The sequence below is a fragment of the Sceloporus occidentalis genome, unplaced genomic scaffold, assembly GCF_023333645.1.
Source record: "Sceloporus occidentalis isolate IW3139 unplaced genomic scaffold, rSceOcc1.0.p SCAF_48, whole genome shotgun sequence".
NCBI classification, from domain to species: Eukaryota; Metazoa; Chordata; class Lepidosauria; order Squamata; family Phrynosomatidae; genus Sceloporus; species Sceloporus occidentalis.
In genome coordinates, this window is record NW_028317028.1 from 50,989 (window position 1) to 64,195 (window position 13,207).

A 13,207-nucleotide genomic window follows, 5' to 3' on the forward strand; every position below is an offset into this window, starting at 1 on the left:
CACACACACCAACACAGGCTCTGTCACACCGACACCCAGACACACACACCAGGACAGGCTCTGTCACACCAACACCAAGACACACACACCAGGACAGGCTCTGCCACACCGACACCCAGACACACACACCAGGACAGGCTCTGCCACACCGACAACCAAAAACACACACACACACACACATCAGGACAGGCTCTGCCACACCCACATCCAAACACACACACACACCAGGACAGGCTCTGACACACTGACACCCAGACACACACACCAACACAGGCTCTGTCACACCAACACTCAGACACACACACCAACACAGGCTCTGTCACACCAACACTCAGACACACACATACCAGGACAGGCTCTGCGACACCGACAACCAAACATACACACACACACCAGGACAGGCTCTGCCACACAGACACCCACACACATCAGGACAGGCTCTGCCACACCCACATCCAAAAACACACACACCAGGACAGGCTCTGCCGCACAGACACCCACACACATCAGGACAGGCTTTGCCACATCCAAACACACACACACACCAGGACAGGCTCTGCCACACAGACACCCACACACACCAGGACAGGCTCTGCCACACTGACAACTGAACACACACATCAGGGCAGGCTCTTCCACACCCACATCCAAACACACACACACACACAGACAGGCTCTGACACACTGACACCCAAACACACACCCTAGGACAGGCTCTGCCACACTGACAACTAAACACACACCAGGACAGGCTCTGCCACACCAACACCTATACACACACACCCGAGGACAGGCTCTGCTACACTGATAACCAAAAACACACAAACAGCAGGACACAATCCACGTCACAGACGTCTGCATCAGGATGGATTTTTCACACTGCATTGTCGTTTATACCCCCCTTAGTGTTTTTGCCCCTGCTGCCCATATATATTAATATTAGCCCCAGTTGCCGATAGCAGGTATAGATCAACACATTAACACACAAACCAAGCTTTGCATGGATAGATCAACTGAAATTCACCTGTGATCTCAGCACTGAAGATATATATCAAATAAACAGAATCAGACATACAAATCCTGTATTTGCAGGTATACAATAATAATATATGAAACGTAGCATCGCAGGTATAGATCAAATAAATACATGGAAACAGCATTGCAGGTATTAATCAACTGAATAAGACATACAAACACTGTATTTGCAGGTATACATAAATAATGTATGGAAATATATAGATATGGATCTACAGAATAACGCAAAAACCCAGCTTTGCAGGTAAAGATCAATTGGAATTCACATAAAAACACGGCATTAAAAGGTATATTTAAAACCCCCTAAATTACATTCATAGATCACAGGTTGCGCACCCCAAAGCCGGCCCTGCCGTCCACACTGCCCACACAGCAATCACACTCCTATCATACCCAGGCAACCAGTAAATGCTGGTACCTAGGCATGATGGGACTGTGCTTGCTGTGATTGCTGTTAGCAATCACACTCCTATCATGCCAGGTCAGCCAGTACATGCTGGTACAGGGTGGCTGTAAGTGATGTGCAGACCCCATACTGCTGGCAGCATCAATACACAAGGGGGGGCAGCTAGCTAGGTTTTAGCATGTACTGGCTGACTTGGCATGATAGGAGTGTGATTGCTAACAGCAATCAAAGTCCCATCATGCCTAGGTTCCAGCACTTACACATCCAACCAGTAAATGCTGAAACCTGGGCATGATGGGACTGTGATTGCTGTTAGCAATCACACTCCTATCATGCCAAGTCAGCCAGTACATGCTGGTACAGGATGGCTGTAAGTGATGTGCAGACCCCATACTGCTGGCAGCATCCATAGACAAGGGGGGCAGCTAGCTAGGTTTCAGCATGTACTGGCTGACTTGGCATGATAGGAGTTTGATTGCTAACAGCAATCAAAGTCCCATCATGCCTAGGTTCCAGCACTTACACATCCAACCAGTAAATGCTGAAACCTAGGGATGATGGGACTGTGATTGCTGTTAGCAATCACACTCCTATCATGCCAAGTCAGCCAGTACATGCTGGTACAGGATGGCTGTAAGTGATGTGCAGACCCCATACTGCTGGCAGCACCCATAGACAAGGGGGGCAGCTAGCTAGGTTTCAGCATGTACTGGCTGACTTGGCATGATAGGAGTGTGATTGCTAACAACAATCACAGTCCCATCATGCCTAGGTTCCAGCACTTACACATCCATGCTATCACACACTTCATTCACAGATTCATTCCCTCAATCATACATTCTCATTCAAACTCCCTCCCCACCCCCTTACCTGCACTGCAGCTCCTTGATGCCGCTCACAGACTTCAGCAGAGGGCGCGGCCTCCCTCTGTGTTCTCTGGTAAAGCACAGAGGAAGCGGGACTGGAGCAGAGTCATGTGATGTCACGTGAACTCTGCTAGGTTCCGCTTCCTCTTTGCAGTACAGAAGACCCTCCCACAGGTAAGTAGCCGGGCTCGAGGTGCGGCCCGCGTAAGATCGGTTGCCTTGGCTGCCGATCTTACTCGGGCCGCACCCTCTCTCTCCTCGGCGTTTAAAAATAAATTTAAAAAAAGAAAGAAAGACGGGATCCAAATTTAGCAGGGGGGCAACAGGGGGGGCAAAGATTAACCTAGGGGGGGCAATTGCCCCCCCTTGCCCCCCTGTAGCGACGCCACTGTTCATATGCAATCTTTTAAACCTGCAATATCACTTACTGTTCTTACTGTTACTGTTAGTAGAAGCTGCAGTTCCCAGCCTCTTCTGTGTTTTGAAGTTGTGTTTCAATAAGTCTTGAAGTTTTGTTTCGATAAGTTTTGTTTCTTCTTTTCTCTTTAAACTTCCCCCAAACATTTGCCAAGACAGTATTCTGCAGACAAAATACTGGAGGGGGGATTCTGCATTTGCAAGGGGGGGCATCATGAAAAATGTACATGGACCACACAACTATCATATTCCTCAAAGTGCTTGTGGTGGCTGGAGTGTGCTATGAACAATTAGTGTCTGTGGATAGGGTCAGAGACACTGTAAGGCCTTGGCACACAGCCCCTGGTAACCGAGGGGCCCAGCGGGGCCAAGTAACATGTGTTTGCAGCCTACTAGCTTGCGCAAAAAATGCAAAATGCAGTGAAGACAGGGCTCTAGCAAGATAAAATGTTGAGGGAAATGGAGCTGTGTGAGCGGCATTGGTGATGGGATGAAGAGTGTGTGTGGGTGTATGTATATGTAAGTGCACAATAATAAAGTATGTCAATGTTTAGGTATGTGTAAGTGTTTGGTGTTCAAGTGTTACACACACACACGTGTTACATACATTTGTGTGTATGAATGTGTATGCATCTGTAAATGTATGGTGTTAAAGTGTGTGTGTGCCACTAACCATAGGCTCGTGCTGAATGTTGGCACTTTTATTTTACAGAAAAGCCATTCACAAAGCCTGTTACTTCTAATACCTATACTTGTCTATCTGGGGATTTCATGCCATTGCCAGTTACTTCAGTCATTGACAATTTATTTTTGCTGTTACCCCTACATGCCAAGTCAACAACATGTATGCTGGATCCAGAGGTGTAACAAAATGTTTTACCCATAAGCTGTGTTTAGAGTCCTTCCCATCCACATATCTTATTGTGAATCTTATTGCCTGTGTCTGTAAATATTGAATTCCAATTGTCAAATTACTAGATGTGGACATGGCAAGAAAAATCTGGACAAAATGTGGACAATGTTTTTGGCACCTTTGTTTACAGACAAAAAAAAAGGCTAGATTTTTTATTGCAGAGCCACCCCCACCAGCAACTCTACACCAATAGATATACACAACAAAATGACACCAATTATTGATATTAATCCCACAGAGTAAGGAAGGTGACAGAGAGACAGTGACAACAGCAGCAGTGGGAAAACGGACAGGCACTTATGGAAAGAGGAGACCAGGCTATCAGAATGCAGCTTTCTCCATGCAAAAAACATCTCTCTATATCCAACCGGCAACTTCCTTGAGTTGGAAAACTCAGCCCTGCACAATGCATTGGCAATGTGGGGAGATTACTGTATGTCATATCTATAATTTAACTATGCATAATGGGGGGCTAGCACATCCCTTCTCAAGGGAGCAGAGGCAATAGCCTTGGCCAGTCTTTTCTCTTATTTTGAGGGTTGCAGCTGAACTCCCATGCAGTTTGCAGATAGCTGCAAGAGCTAAAAACACAGCAAAATTACCCAGCAGTAACTCAGCTCCATTATATGAATAAAACTATCTGGAGGCAATGATGGAGGGACCAACACAGATATGGACTCCCTACAGACCTCTACTGTCCTTGCCTCTGCCCCATCCAGCCAGCAACAGTGTTTATCCTTTCTACTGACAACCTCTTCCAACAAGCTATAGCCACTATATTTATTTCCACAACAAACCCTCTCTCATAGGCTTTATTTTAAATAATTGGTCTTAAAAAAGGGCCCTAGCCATTACTACACTTTATTCTTTATCAGGATGTATAACTCTTTCTTATCTCTCTGGTACCTAATACTGTTAACTGTTTTGCTTTTCCCATCCATAATACTCACAAGGTATAATAATTAAAATATTGTGTTGACATGAACCCTTTGAGTGTCAAATACATGTTTTTAAGCTGAGGCCTCGCTATGGTAGGCCAAGGAGGTTGTCGCCCTGATAATTTTTATGGGCCACCCCAAATAGGGACTCGAGTCTCTGGAGCTGCACTTGGAAAGGGCCTGAAGGAAGAATCAAAGTCCTTCATTCCCACCTGTCCTGCTGCTAGCTTCCCAGGCGTGGTCATGCAACACACATTACGAGACCCAACAGTAAAAGCTGCAAATGCGTTGTTTTTTTGTGATTCTTTAAAGCCATATTTATACATATAATACAAATATTTAATAGAAATAAAATGTTAAAAACAGGGAAGAAATATATTCTTGTAATTTTGTTTAATGTTTCTGCCTTAGGATAGTTGCCACCTAATTTATGTTTTATATTGTTTATACTAATGAGGTGCTAATGGTATTTACAGAAATTATACTTTTGGATAATAGTTGGCTAATACTAGAGCAGGGGCGTCCAACATGCGGCCCACGGACCAAACGCGGCCCGCGAGACCTCGAGGTGCGGCCCGCGTAAGATCGGCAGCCAGGGCAACCGGGGTATCTTACGCGGGCCGCACCTCGAGCCCTGCTACTTACCTGTGGGAGGGTCTTCTGTACTGCATATAGGAAGCGGAACCTAGCAGAGTTCACGTGACATCACATGACTCTGCTCCAGTCCTGCTTCCTCTGTGCAGTACCAGAGAACGCAGAGGGAGGCCGTGCCCTCTGCTGAAGTCTGTGAGCGGCATCGAGGAGCTGCAGTGCAGGTAAGGGGGTGGGGAGGGTGTTTGAATGAGTATGCGTGATTGAGGGAATGAATCTGTGAATGAATGAGAAGGAATGAGTGTGTGTGTGTAATAGCATGGATGTGTAAGTGCTGGAACCTCGGCATGATGGGACTGTGATTGCTGTTAGCAATCAGACTTCTATCATGCCAAGTCAGCCAGTACATGTGAAACCTAGCTAGCTGCCCCCCTTGTGTATTGATGCTGCCAGCAGTATGGGGTCTACACATCACTTACAGCCACCCTGTACCAGCATGTACTGGCTGACTTGGCATGATAGGAGTGTGATTGCTAACAGCAATCATACTCCTATCATGCCAATTTTTTTCCAATTGTGTGTTTCCTACTTTTATAAAAAATGTGAGTTGTTATTATTATTTATAAAGGTGGGGGGTCATTTTTGGTTTTGGCTATGTGAACTGTGAATGTTTTGGTCCAGAATTTTCACTTTGGTGCATCCCTAGAAAAAAAAAACTTTTTTCATTTTTAATTATCCTGAATTTGTAGTCACAAAACTTTCTAGGCCCAGAAATCAGTGAGAGGAAAAGTAAAGGTTTTGTGTCATTTACTTTATTTTAATCTGCATATTTTTTCGGTGAAAAATGAGTGCGGTCCTCGTACGTATACAATTCTGATGAAGTGGCCCACTGCAGAAAAAACTTGGACACCCCTGTACTAGAGGAATCCAAAGGAAAGTTAGACAAAATTTGTATTAATATAGAGCCTGGATATAATGGAATCTTCTGTGGTTCTTGGTGACCTCTATCCTCTATAGTGCCACAGTACTAGAAAAAGCCATTGTAATACTACTGCTTACAAAAGGACCATGACTGCAGCCTTGGAATAACATACCAGTAACGCAAATAGCATTAGTAGGAAAATATATATATCTTTAGTGTAAAAAATAACAACTTAACTTGTCAGACTATTGCTGCCTCTAAGTCTAAGGGGCCTTCTTGGTCTTTGGGAGGAGATTGTGTGCAAGAATAATTGACACTGGATAGCAGAAGAACTTGATGTTTACTCTTCTTGGGTAAGAAAAGGGAAAACATTATGGTGGAAGATGGTGAAGTTATAAATATTAATTTCATAAATGAATGCAATGTATTTGAGATTGCAAGTGTGCAACCTAGCCGGAGCTATCCTGAGTTCTTTGGCCGAAAAGGCCCAAATTGTACTCTTAATCATGGTGCATAAGGGCAGGGCCGGCCCAAGGCAAAAAATTATCTACCCTTCCTCTCCCCCCCCCCCTTGTACTTACCTTTCAGCAGTCCTGCGGTGAGTCTCCCTGTTCGGTCTCGGTGCCGGCTTTTAATGCTGAGCGCCGGAAATCTTCCGGCACTCAGCATTACAAGCCGGCACCGAGACCGAACAGGAAGACTCGCCGCAGAGGAGAGAGAGAGGGTCGCCGAGCGGGTACTGACAGCTTGGTAAGCGAAAACCACTCAGCGCCCCTTTCTCTCTCTTTCGCTTTAAAAAAAAAAAAAAAAGGCTTCAAAAGTGCCGCCTGGAGTGGTTGCCCCACTCGGCTCCATTGTCGGGCCGGCCCTGCATAAGGGTCCCTGTAACTTGTGCCGTTTTCTTGTATTGTACAGCTAACTATGACATTGCGGGTTTTGCTTCTTCCTGATTAGGGATCTCCGTGTGTGATCAACATTTCATTATATTTCCGCCCATACTGAACTTGATAAACACACTTAGAATGTTTTCATCAAATGTATGCTCAGAAACTAATCTCTTTATTAACCCCTTAATTACAAAGCCCGTACATGTACGTGCTCAAAATGCATTGTTTTCAATGGGTTTAGGGACCGCCCATTGACACTCCAATCACAAGCCAAACTCTGAGGTAGTTATTAGTACAAAGTGAAACAAACAAAAAAGTGAGATGTATTAAAGACATTTCCTAAACTAAACAAAAGCCCATAATGAAGATAATTAATTTCACATTGATCACGACTATACAATTCTGCTTTTGCAGTGTATGCTGTGTTATTAATGTATTTATACCTATTGTTTGTTGCTGCTGTACTTAAATGGCAAAACTTATTGTACTTTCTCTTTTATTATATTGTCAAGTTCTAAGTGCACTTGTTATAATTTAATAAATAAAACATACATTCATATGCATATAAAGCAGGTGCAAAGAAAACAGAAGATATAAAATACACAAGGGCAAAAATACAATGGCCACAAAAGTCTTAAAATATGATATGATCTTCATCTAAGTAACAATAATAGGCAAATTATTATATTGTTTTTGTCCATATAAATACACCATTCAAACATTCACAGTGTGGGTTTGGGGAAAAGTATGTGAACCCCTAAGCTAATCACTTCAACAAAAGATGATTGGAGTCACGAGTTAGCAAACCTGGAGTCCAATCAATGAAACGGGATTGGGAGTGTGTTTTAGAACTACTTTGACACAAAAAAACAGTCAAACATTTGGAGTTTTTAATTATCAATTCTGCTGAAGTAAACCAAGAATTGTTGATTTGCATATAGCTGGAAAAGGTTAAAAGTAATCTCAAAGAGTTTACATATTCATCATCTCACATTTAGACACATTGTTTATAAATGTAGATGATTTAGCACTGTGGCATTCGGATTCGTACAAATTTTTTTCATTTCCAAAAAAAATTGCCTATTTCAAATCTCACAGCTTACATTCGTTAGGTTTCGTTTATTCGTGTGCCTGCTATAGATAAGTCATCTCTCCCTCTCACACATTTTCTGGGAAGGTTGACAGTAATTACAAGATGTTATTTGTTTCTGGGGTCAGGCAGGCTTAAACAGGATGTGATTAACATTTTTGGTAGCATTCCCAGAAAGTCCAATAAATAAGTGCTGCTTATTAAGTATTAGAAAATGCAAACTGCCCAGAAAACAATCAAGGACAGGGTGCAAAAGGTTACATACAGTAAAAGAAAAAAGGGCTATGTTAACCATTAAAAAAGCCACATATATCTATACTAAAAAATACCAATCACTAAACCTATTAATAATAATATCTTAAAAAAGATGAGGAAAGATAAGGTTCTGTGAGGAAAGGTCATGTGGACCTCAAGTAACTTCTGCTGTGAGGCTGTTTTACATATCCACCACTCCCTCAGTAAAGTAAATCTTCCTTACATTATGTAAAACCTTATAACATTAAAAATGTACAAATCTCAGGGGTTCTGTGGACCTCAAACTTCCCCTGCTTGGAGGCTGCTCCAGATATCCATCACCCCCTCTGTAATGTAAATCTCCCTTTCATAAATTAAGACTTTATTAGATTGAATAAAAGTGCAAACCACAGAGTTCCTGTGGACCTCAATCGTCTTCTGGTTGAAGGCTGTTCAGCATACCCACCATCTCATTATCCACCACCACATTAAATAAAAGCACAAATCTCAGGGGTTCTGTGGACCTTAAACTTTTTCTGCTGAGGGGCTGTTCTATATAACAACCAACCCATCAATAATGTAAGTCTTCTTTTCATTGAGTAAATTTGAGTTAATTTCATTTATTAAATTAAATAAAAAGTACACATCTCATGGTAACATTGCTCCTCCTTTCAAATAAGCTTACCTTTTGTACTTTGTTAAATGTATTTAAATGTTTCTATTTCATCTCCTCTCTTCTTTCCTCCAAATACATATTACGATCCTGTTCTAGTCCTTAGTTTTTTCTGATAATTTATATTGTGCAAACGACTTACCATTTTTGTAGCCCTCCTCAGAACTCTGTACAATGTGTCAATATTCTTCTTGAGATGGGGTCTCTAGAACCGCACACAATACTCTACAGATCTCTGGTCAGGCCTCACCTAAAGTGGCAAATCCCACCTCTCTCTTCCTGCTGCTGATGCCTCTAGCCATACAACCCAGCACCCTGGTTGCTTTTTCCAATGCTTTATTGCATTGTCTGCTTACCTTTAAGTCATCAGCAATAATTGCTATTGTCACTGACAAGACAGTGTCCCCAATGCTATATTCTGCCCTGATATTTATACATATGTGCCACTGCATATGCATGTTACTGGGGGAGAGCCAAGGGAAAGTTTGGGAAAAGATACCAGACATAATAATGACAGGGAAAAAAAGAAATTATGAAGGGGGGGGGTATGGGGACAAAAAGGAGAAATATAGAAAAAGAAGAGAGATTGAAATAGGAAGATAATAGGAAGTAGGAGGGATAATGGAAAGGGGAGAAATAATGGTAGGTGGGCAAGATAGGGAGAAAAGAGAGAGAGAGATAAAGTAAAATCAGAGGAGAGATAATTAGAAATGGGAGATATGAGATAAAAAAAGAAGATATATAATGAGAGAGTGATCAAAGGAAAGGGAGGGAGATAAAAAAGAAATAGGAGAGAGAAAGAAGAGAGTCCATAAAGAGGAGGAGAAAGAAAGAAAGAAAGAGAGGATATATATATATATATATATATATATATATATATATATATATATATATATATATATATATATATATACAAAAAGTGGAAAGATAAAACAAAAGGTGAGGTAATGAGAAATAGGAAGAGTGATAAAGAGAAAGGGGAGAAAGAGAGAAAAATAAGAGATATTTTAAGATAAAGATATAAACAGAAAGGTAAGAGATATAAAGAGAAAGAAGAGGATAGATAACGAGAAGGGAATGAAAGAGAAGGGAGAGTGATAAAGAAAAATGGGAGAAATTAAGAGAAATGGGTGAGATAAAAATTGGAAAGATAAAGGTGAAAGAAGAGGAGAGCTAAAGAGCAAAGGGAGAGCTGAGATACAGAGGAATGGAAGAGATAATGAGAAAGGGGAGGATCAAGAGGATCAAGACCTGAAACTCTGAGAGGAGGCCACTGTGGGTGCCGGGTAAGTCCTGTGGTTACAAACTGGGTGCTGGAGCAAATCTTATGGTGCAATTAGATGCTGGGGTAAGTCCTTGTGTACATATTATAGAGTCAAAATTGGATGTCTAAAGCAGATATACTTTATCTTTATCTTATAGTTGCTCCTATCTTTCTCATTTTGTGTCTGTTTTTAGATCCTAAAAGCTAGTTTAATTTCTGCCATCTCTATCCTTTCTGTATAACATGTATCCTGGTAAAGTGGTAACTGCCACTAAATCCGCATTATCACTTCTTACCAATAGAGTAAGTGCAGGGATCTTATTCCCTAAACTACAAGTGTTTGTACCTATGTGTTATAACATGTTGTGGTTTAGCGTTTTCTGTATCTCTGCTGATCTCAACATTCCTAAATCCTGACCTGAACCTACTCTAGCTATGGTATCTTCACCCCCCCACACACACTTATGTTCTCTCCCAGTAACACAGCCCCCTCATGATTGAAGTACAGCCCAACCCTACTACAGAGTCTGTAGTGGACCACAAAGTCTGCTCAGTTCTCTAAAACCAGTGGCGTCGCTACAGGGGGGCAAGGGGGGGCAATTTCCCCCCCTAAATTATTCCTTGCCCCCCCTGTTGCCCCCCCCGCAGAATTTGGAACCACCCAGCGGATTGCCCAGGACAGTCCCGCAATGGGACTTTAAGTCCTGGGCAGCCTGAAACGCTTTTTTTTTTTTTGACGCGGAGGAGAGAGAGGGGCGCCTAGCAACCGCTGGGCCTCCATCACTCTCCTCCACGAGGCCTCTACCTCCGCCACGGTGCCGGCGTTTCATACTGAGCGCCGGTATATGACATCATATCCGGCGCTCAGCAGTGAAGCAGCGCGCGCCGCGGCAGAGAAGGAAGACAGAAGCCTCGTTCTTCCGCCACAGGACTTTAAAGGTGAGTGAAATACAAAGGGGGTGAGTAGGTAAAGAGGAAGGAGAGGGGTTAGAAAGTGATAAGGGAGGGAGAAGGGGTAGAATGTGATAAGGGAGCGAGAAGGGGTAGAAAGTGATAAGGGAGGGAGAAGGGGTAGAAAGAGATAAGGGAGGCAGAAGGGGTAGAATGTGATAAGGGAGGGAGAAGGGGTAGAAAGTGATAAGGGAGGGAGAAGGGGTAGAAAGAGATAAGGGAGGGAGAAGGGGTAGAAAGTGATAAGGGAGGGAGAGGGGGTACATGTTAATGAGTGAGTATGAATTAATGTGTGGATGCATTGTGTGAATGAGTGAGAGTATGCATTAATGTGTAAATTAATTGTCTGAATGAAGGAGAGCATGAGTTAATATGTGGATGAATTGTCTGAATGAGGGAGAGCATGAGTTAATATGTGGATGAATTGTCTGAATGAGGGAGAGCATGAGTTAATATGTGGATGAATAGTCTGAATGAGGGAGAGCATGAGTTAATGTGTGGATGAATTGTCTGAATGAGGGAGAGCATGAGTAAATGAGTATGTGTGTATCATGGATGTATAATTGTGGAAGGGCAAAGATGGCACTCACCAGGGAATTCTCTCTGACAGCCGGGGAAGGTCTGCCCAGACAACACACCGGGAGTCAGAAGCACCGGTAAGTTTTTTTGGTTTTTTGGGGGGGGGGGGTGTTAAATGGGGGGGCATAAGGCATTTCTGTAGGCAGAGTGCTCTATGAAATGTCTTTTAACCCCCTTAATGCCACTCTGCCTCCTGAAATGCCTAATACCTCCCTATATGCCACTCTGCCCCATAATATGCCTTTTAACCCCCTAAATGCCAGAGTGGCATATAGGGGTATAAGGCATGTCTGGAGGCAGAGTGGCACATAGGGGGTCAAAAGGCATATAATGGGGCACAGTGGCATATAGAGAGTTAAAAGGCATATCATGGGGCCCAGTGGCATTTAGAAGGTTAAAAGGCATATCATGGGGCCCAGTGGCATTTAGAAGGTTAAAAGGCATATCATGGGGCAGAGTGACAAGCCTGGGGGCAGATGTGCATAACTGGGGGCAGGTTGGAAAATAAAAGGAATTAAAAACAAAATATTTTTCTCAATCATAGCTTTTATTTAAAAAAATAGTTTACATGAATTAACATTTACTGGTAAAACTTTTTTCCTATAGGGTCGTCTTATATTCAGGCTTTTTCTTTTTTCCTAAATTAATATTCAGATTTTGGGGGGTCGTCTTATAATCAGGGTCATCTTATAATCGAGCAAATACGGTAATACCTGCAATGCTGTTTCCATGTATTTATTTGATCTATACCTGCAATGTTACGTTTTATATATTGTCATTGTATACCTGCAAATACAGGATTTGTATGTCTGATTCTGTTGATTTGATATATACCTTCAGTGCTGAGATCACAAGTGAATTTCAATTGATCTATGCATGCAAAGCTGGGTTTGTGTGTTAATGTGTTGATCTATACCTGCTATCGGCGTTCTGGTTCTCTCAGATTGTTACTCACCTGTTACCAATGAGCAGCAGGGGGCTGCTACAAAAAGGAGCCCTGTGAGTTATTCAGGTGAGAAACATACAAGCAGTGAGTGAGACTGCATTTTCGCCTAACAAATCTGCTGAACGGTTCCTAAACAAAAAGGTCTGTGCTAAATGTTTTTTTGTTGGTAGCGGGTAAGCCGTCCAACGATAGTTAGTTGCTGTTTGTCAGTAAGTGCTCAGAGAGAAAGGCTTTTCTTTTTTTTGTTTTATTTATGTTTGTTTACAGACCTTTTAACCCCTTAAATCCCAGGGGTTTTTGGTACCTCAAAGCCCAGAGAAATTTTGGCATTTTTGGGGTGTGTCGGTTTAGCGATGATTCTCTTTTCCTGTGATTAGTGTACCCATATAAACTATATATTGTTTTTTCAAGGAGAGATAGAGCTTTCGTTTGATACCATAGTTGGATGATTAGCTGAAAATTTAGAATGAGAAATTTAGTAAAAACTAGCGAAGA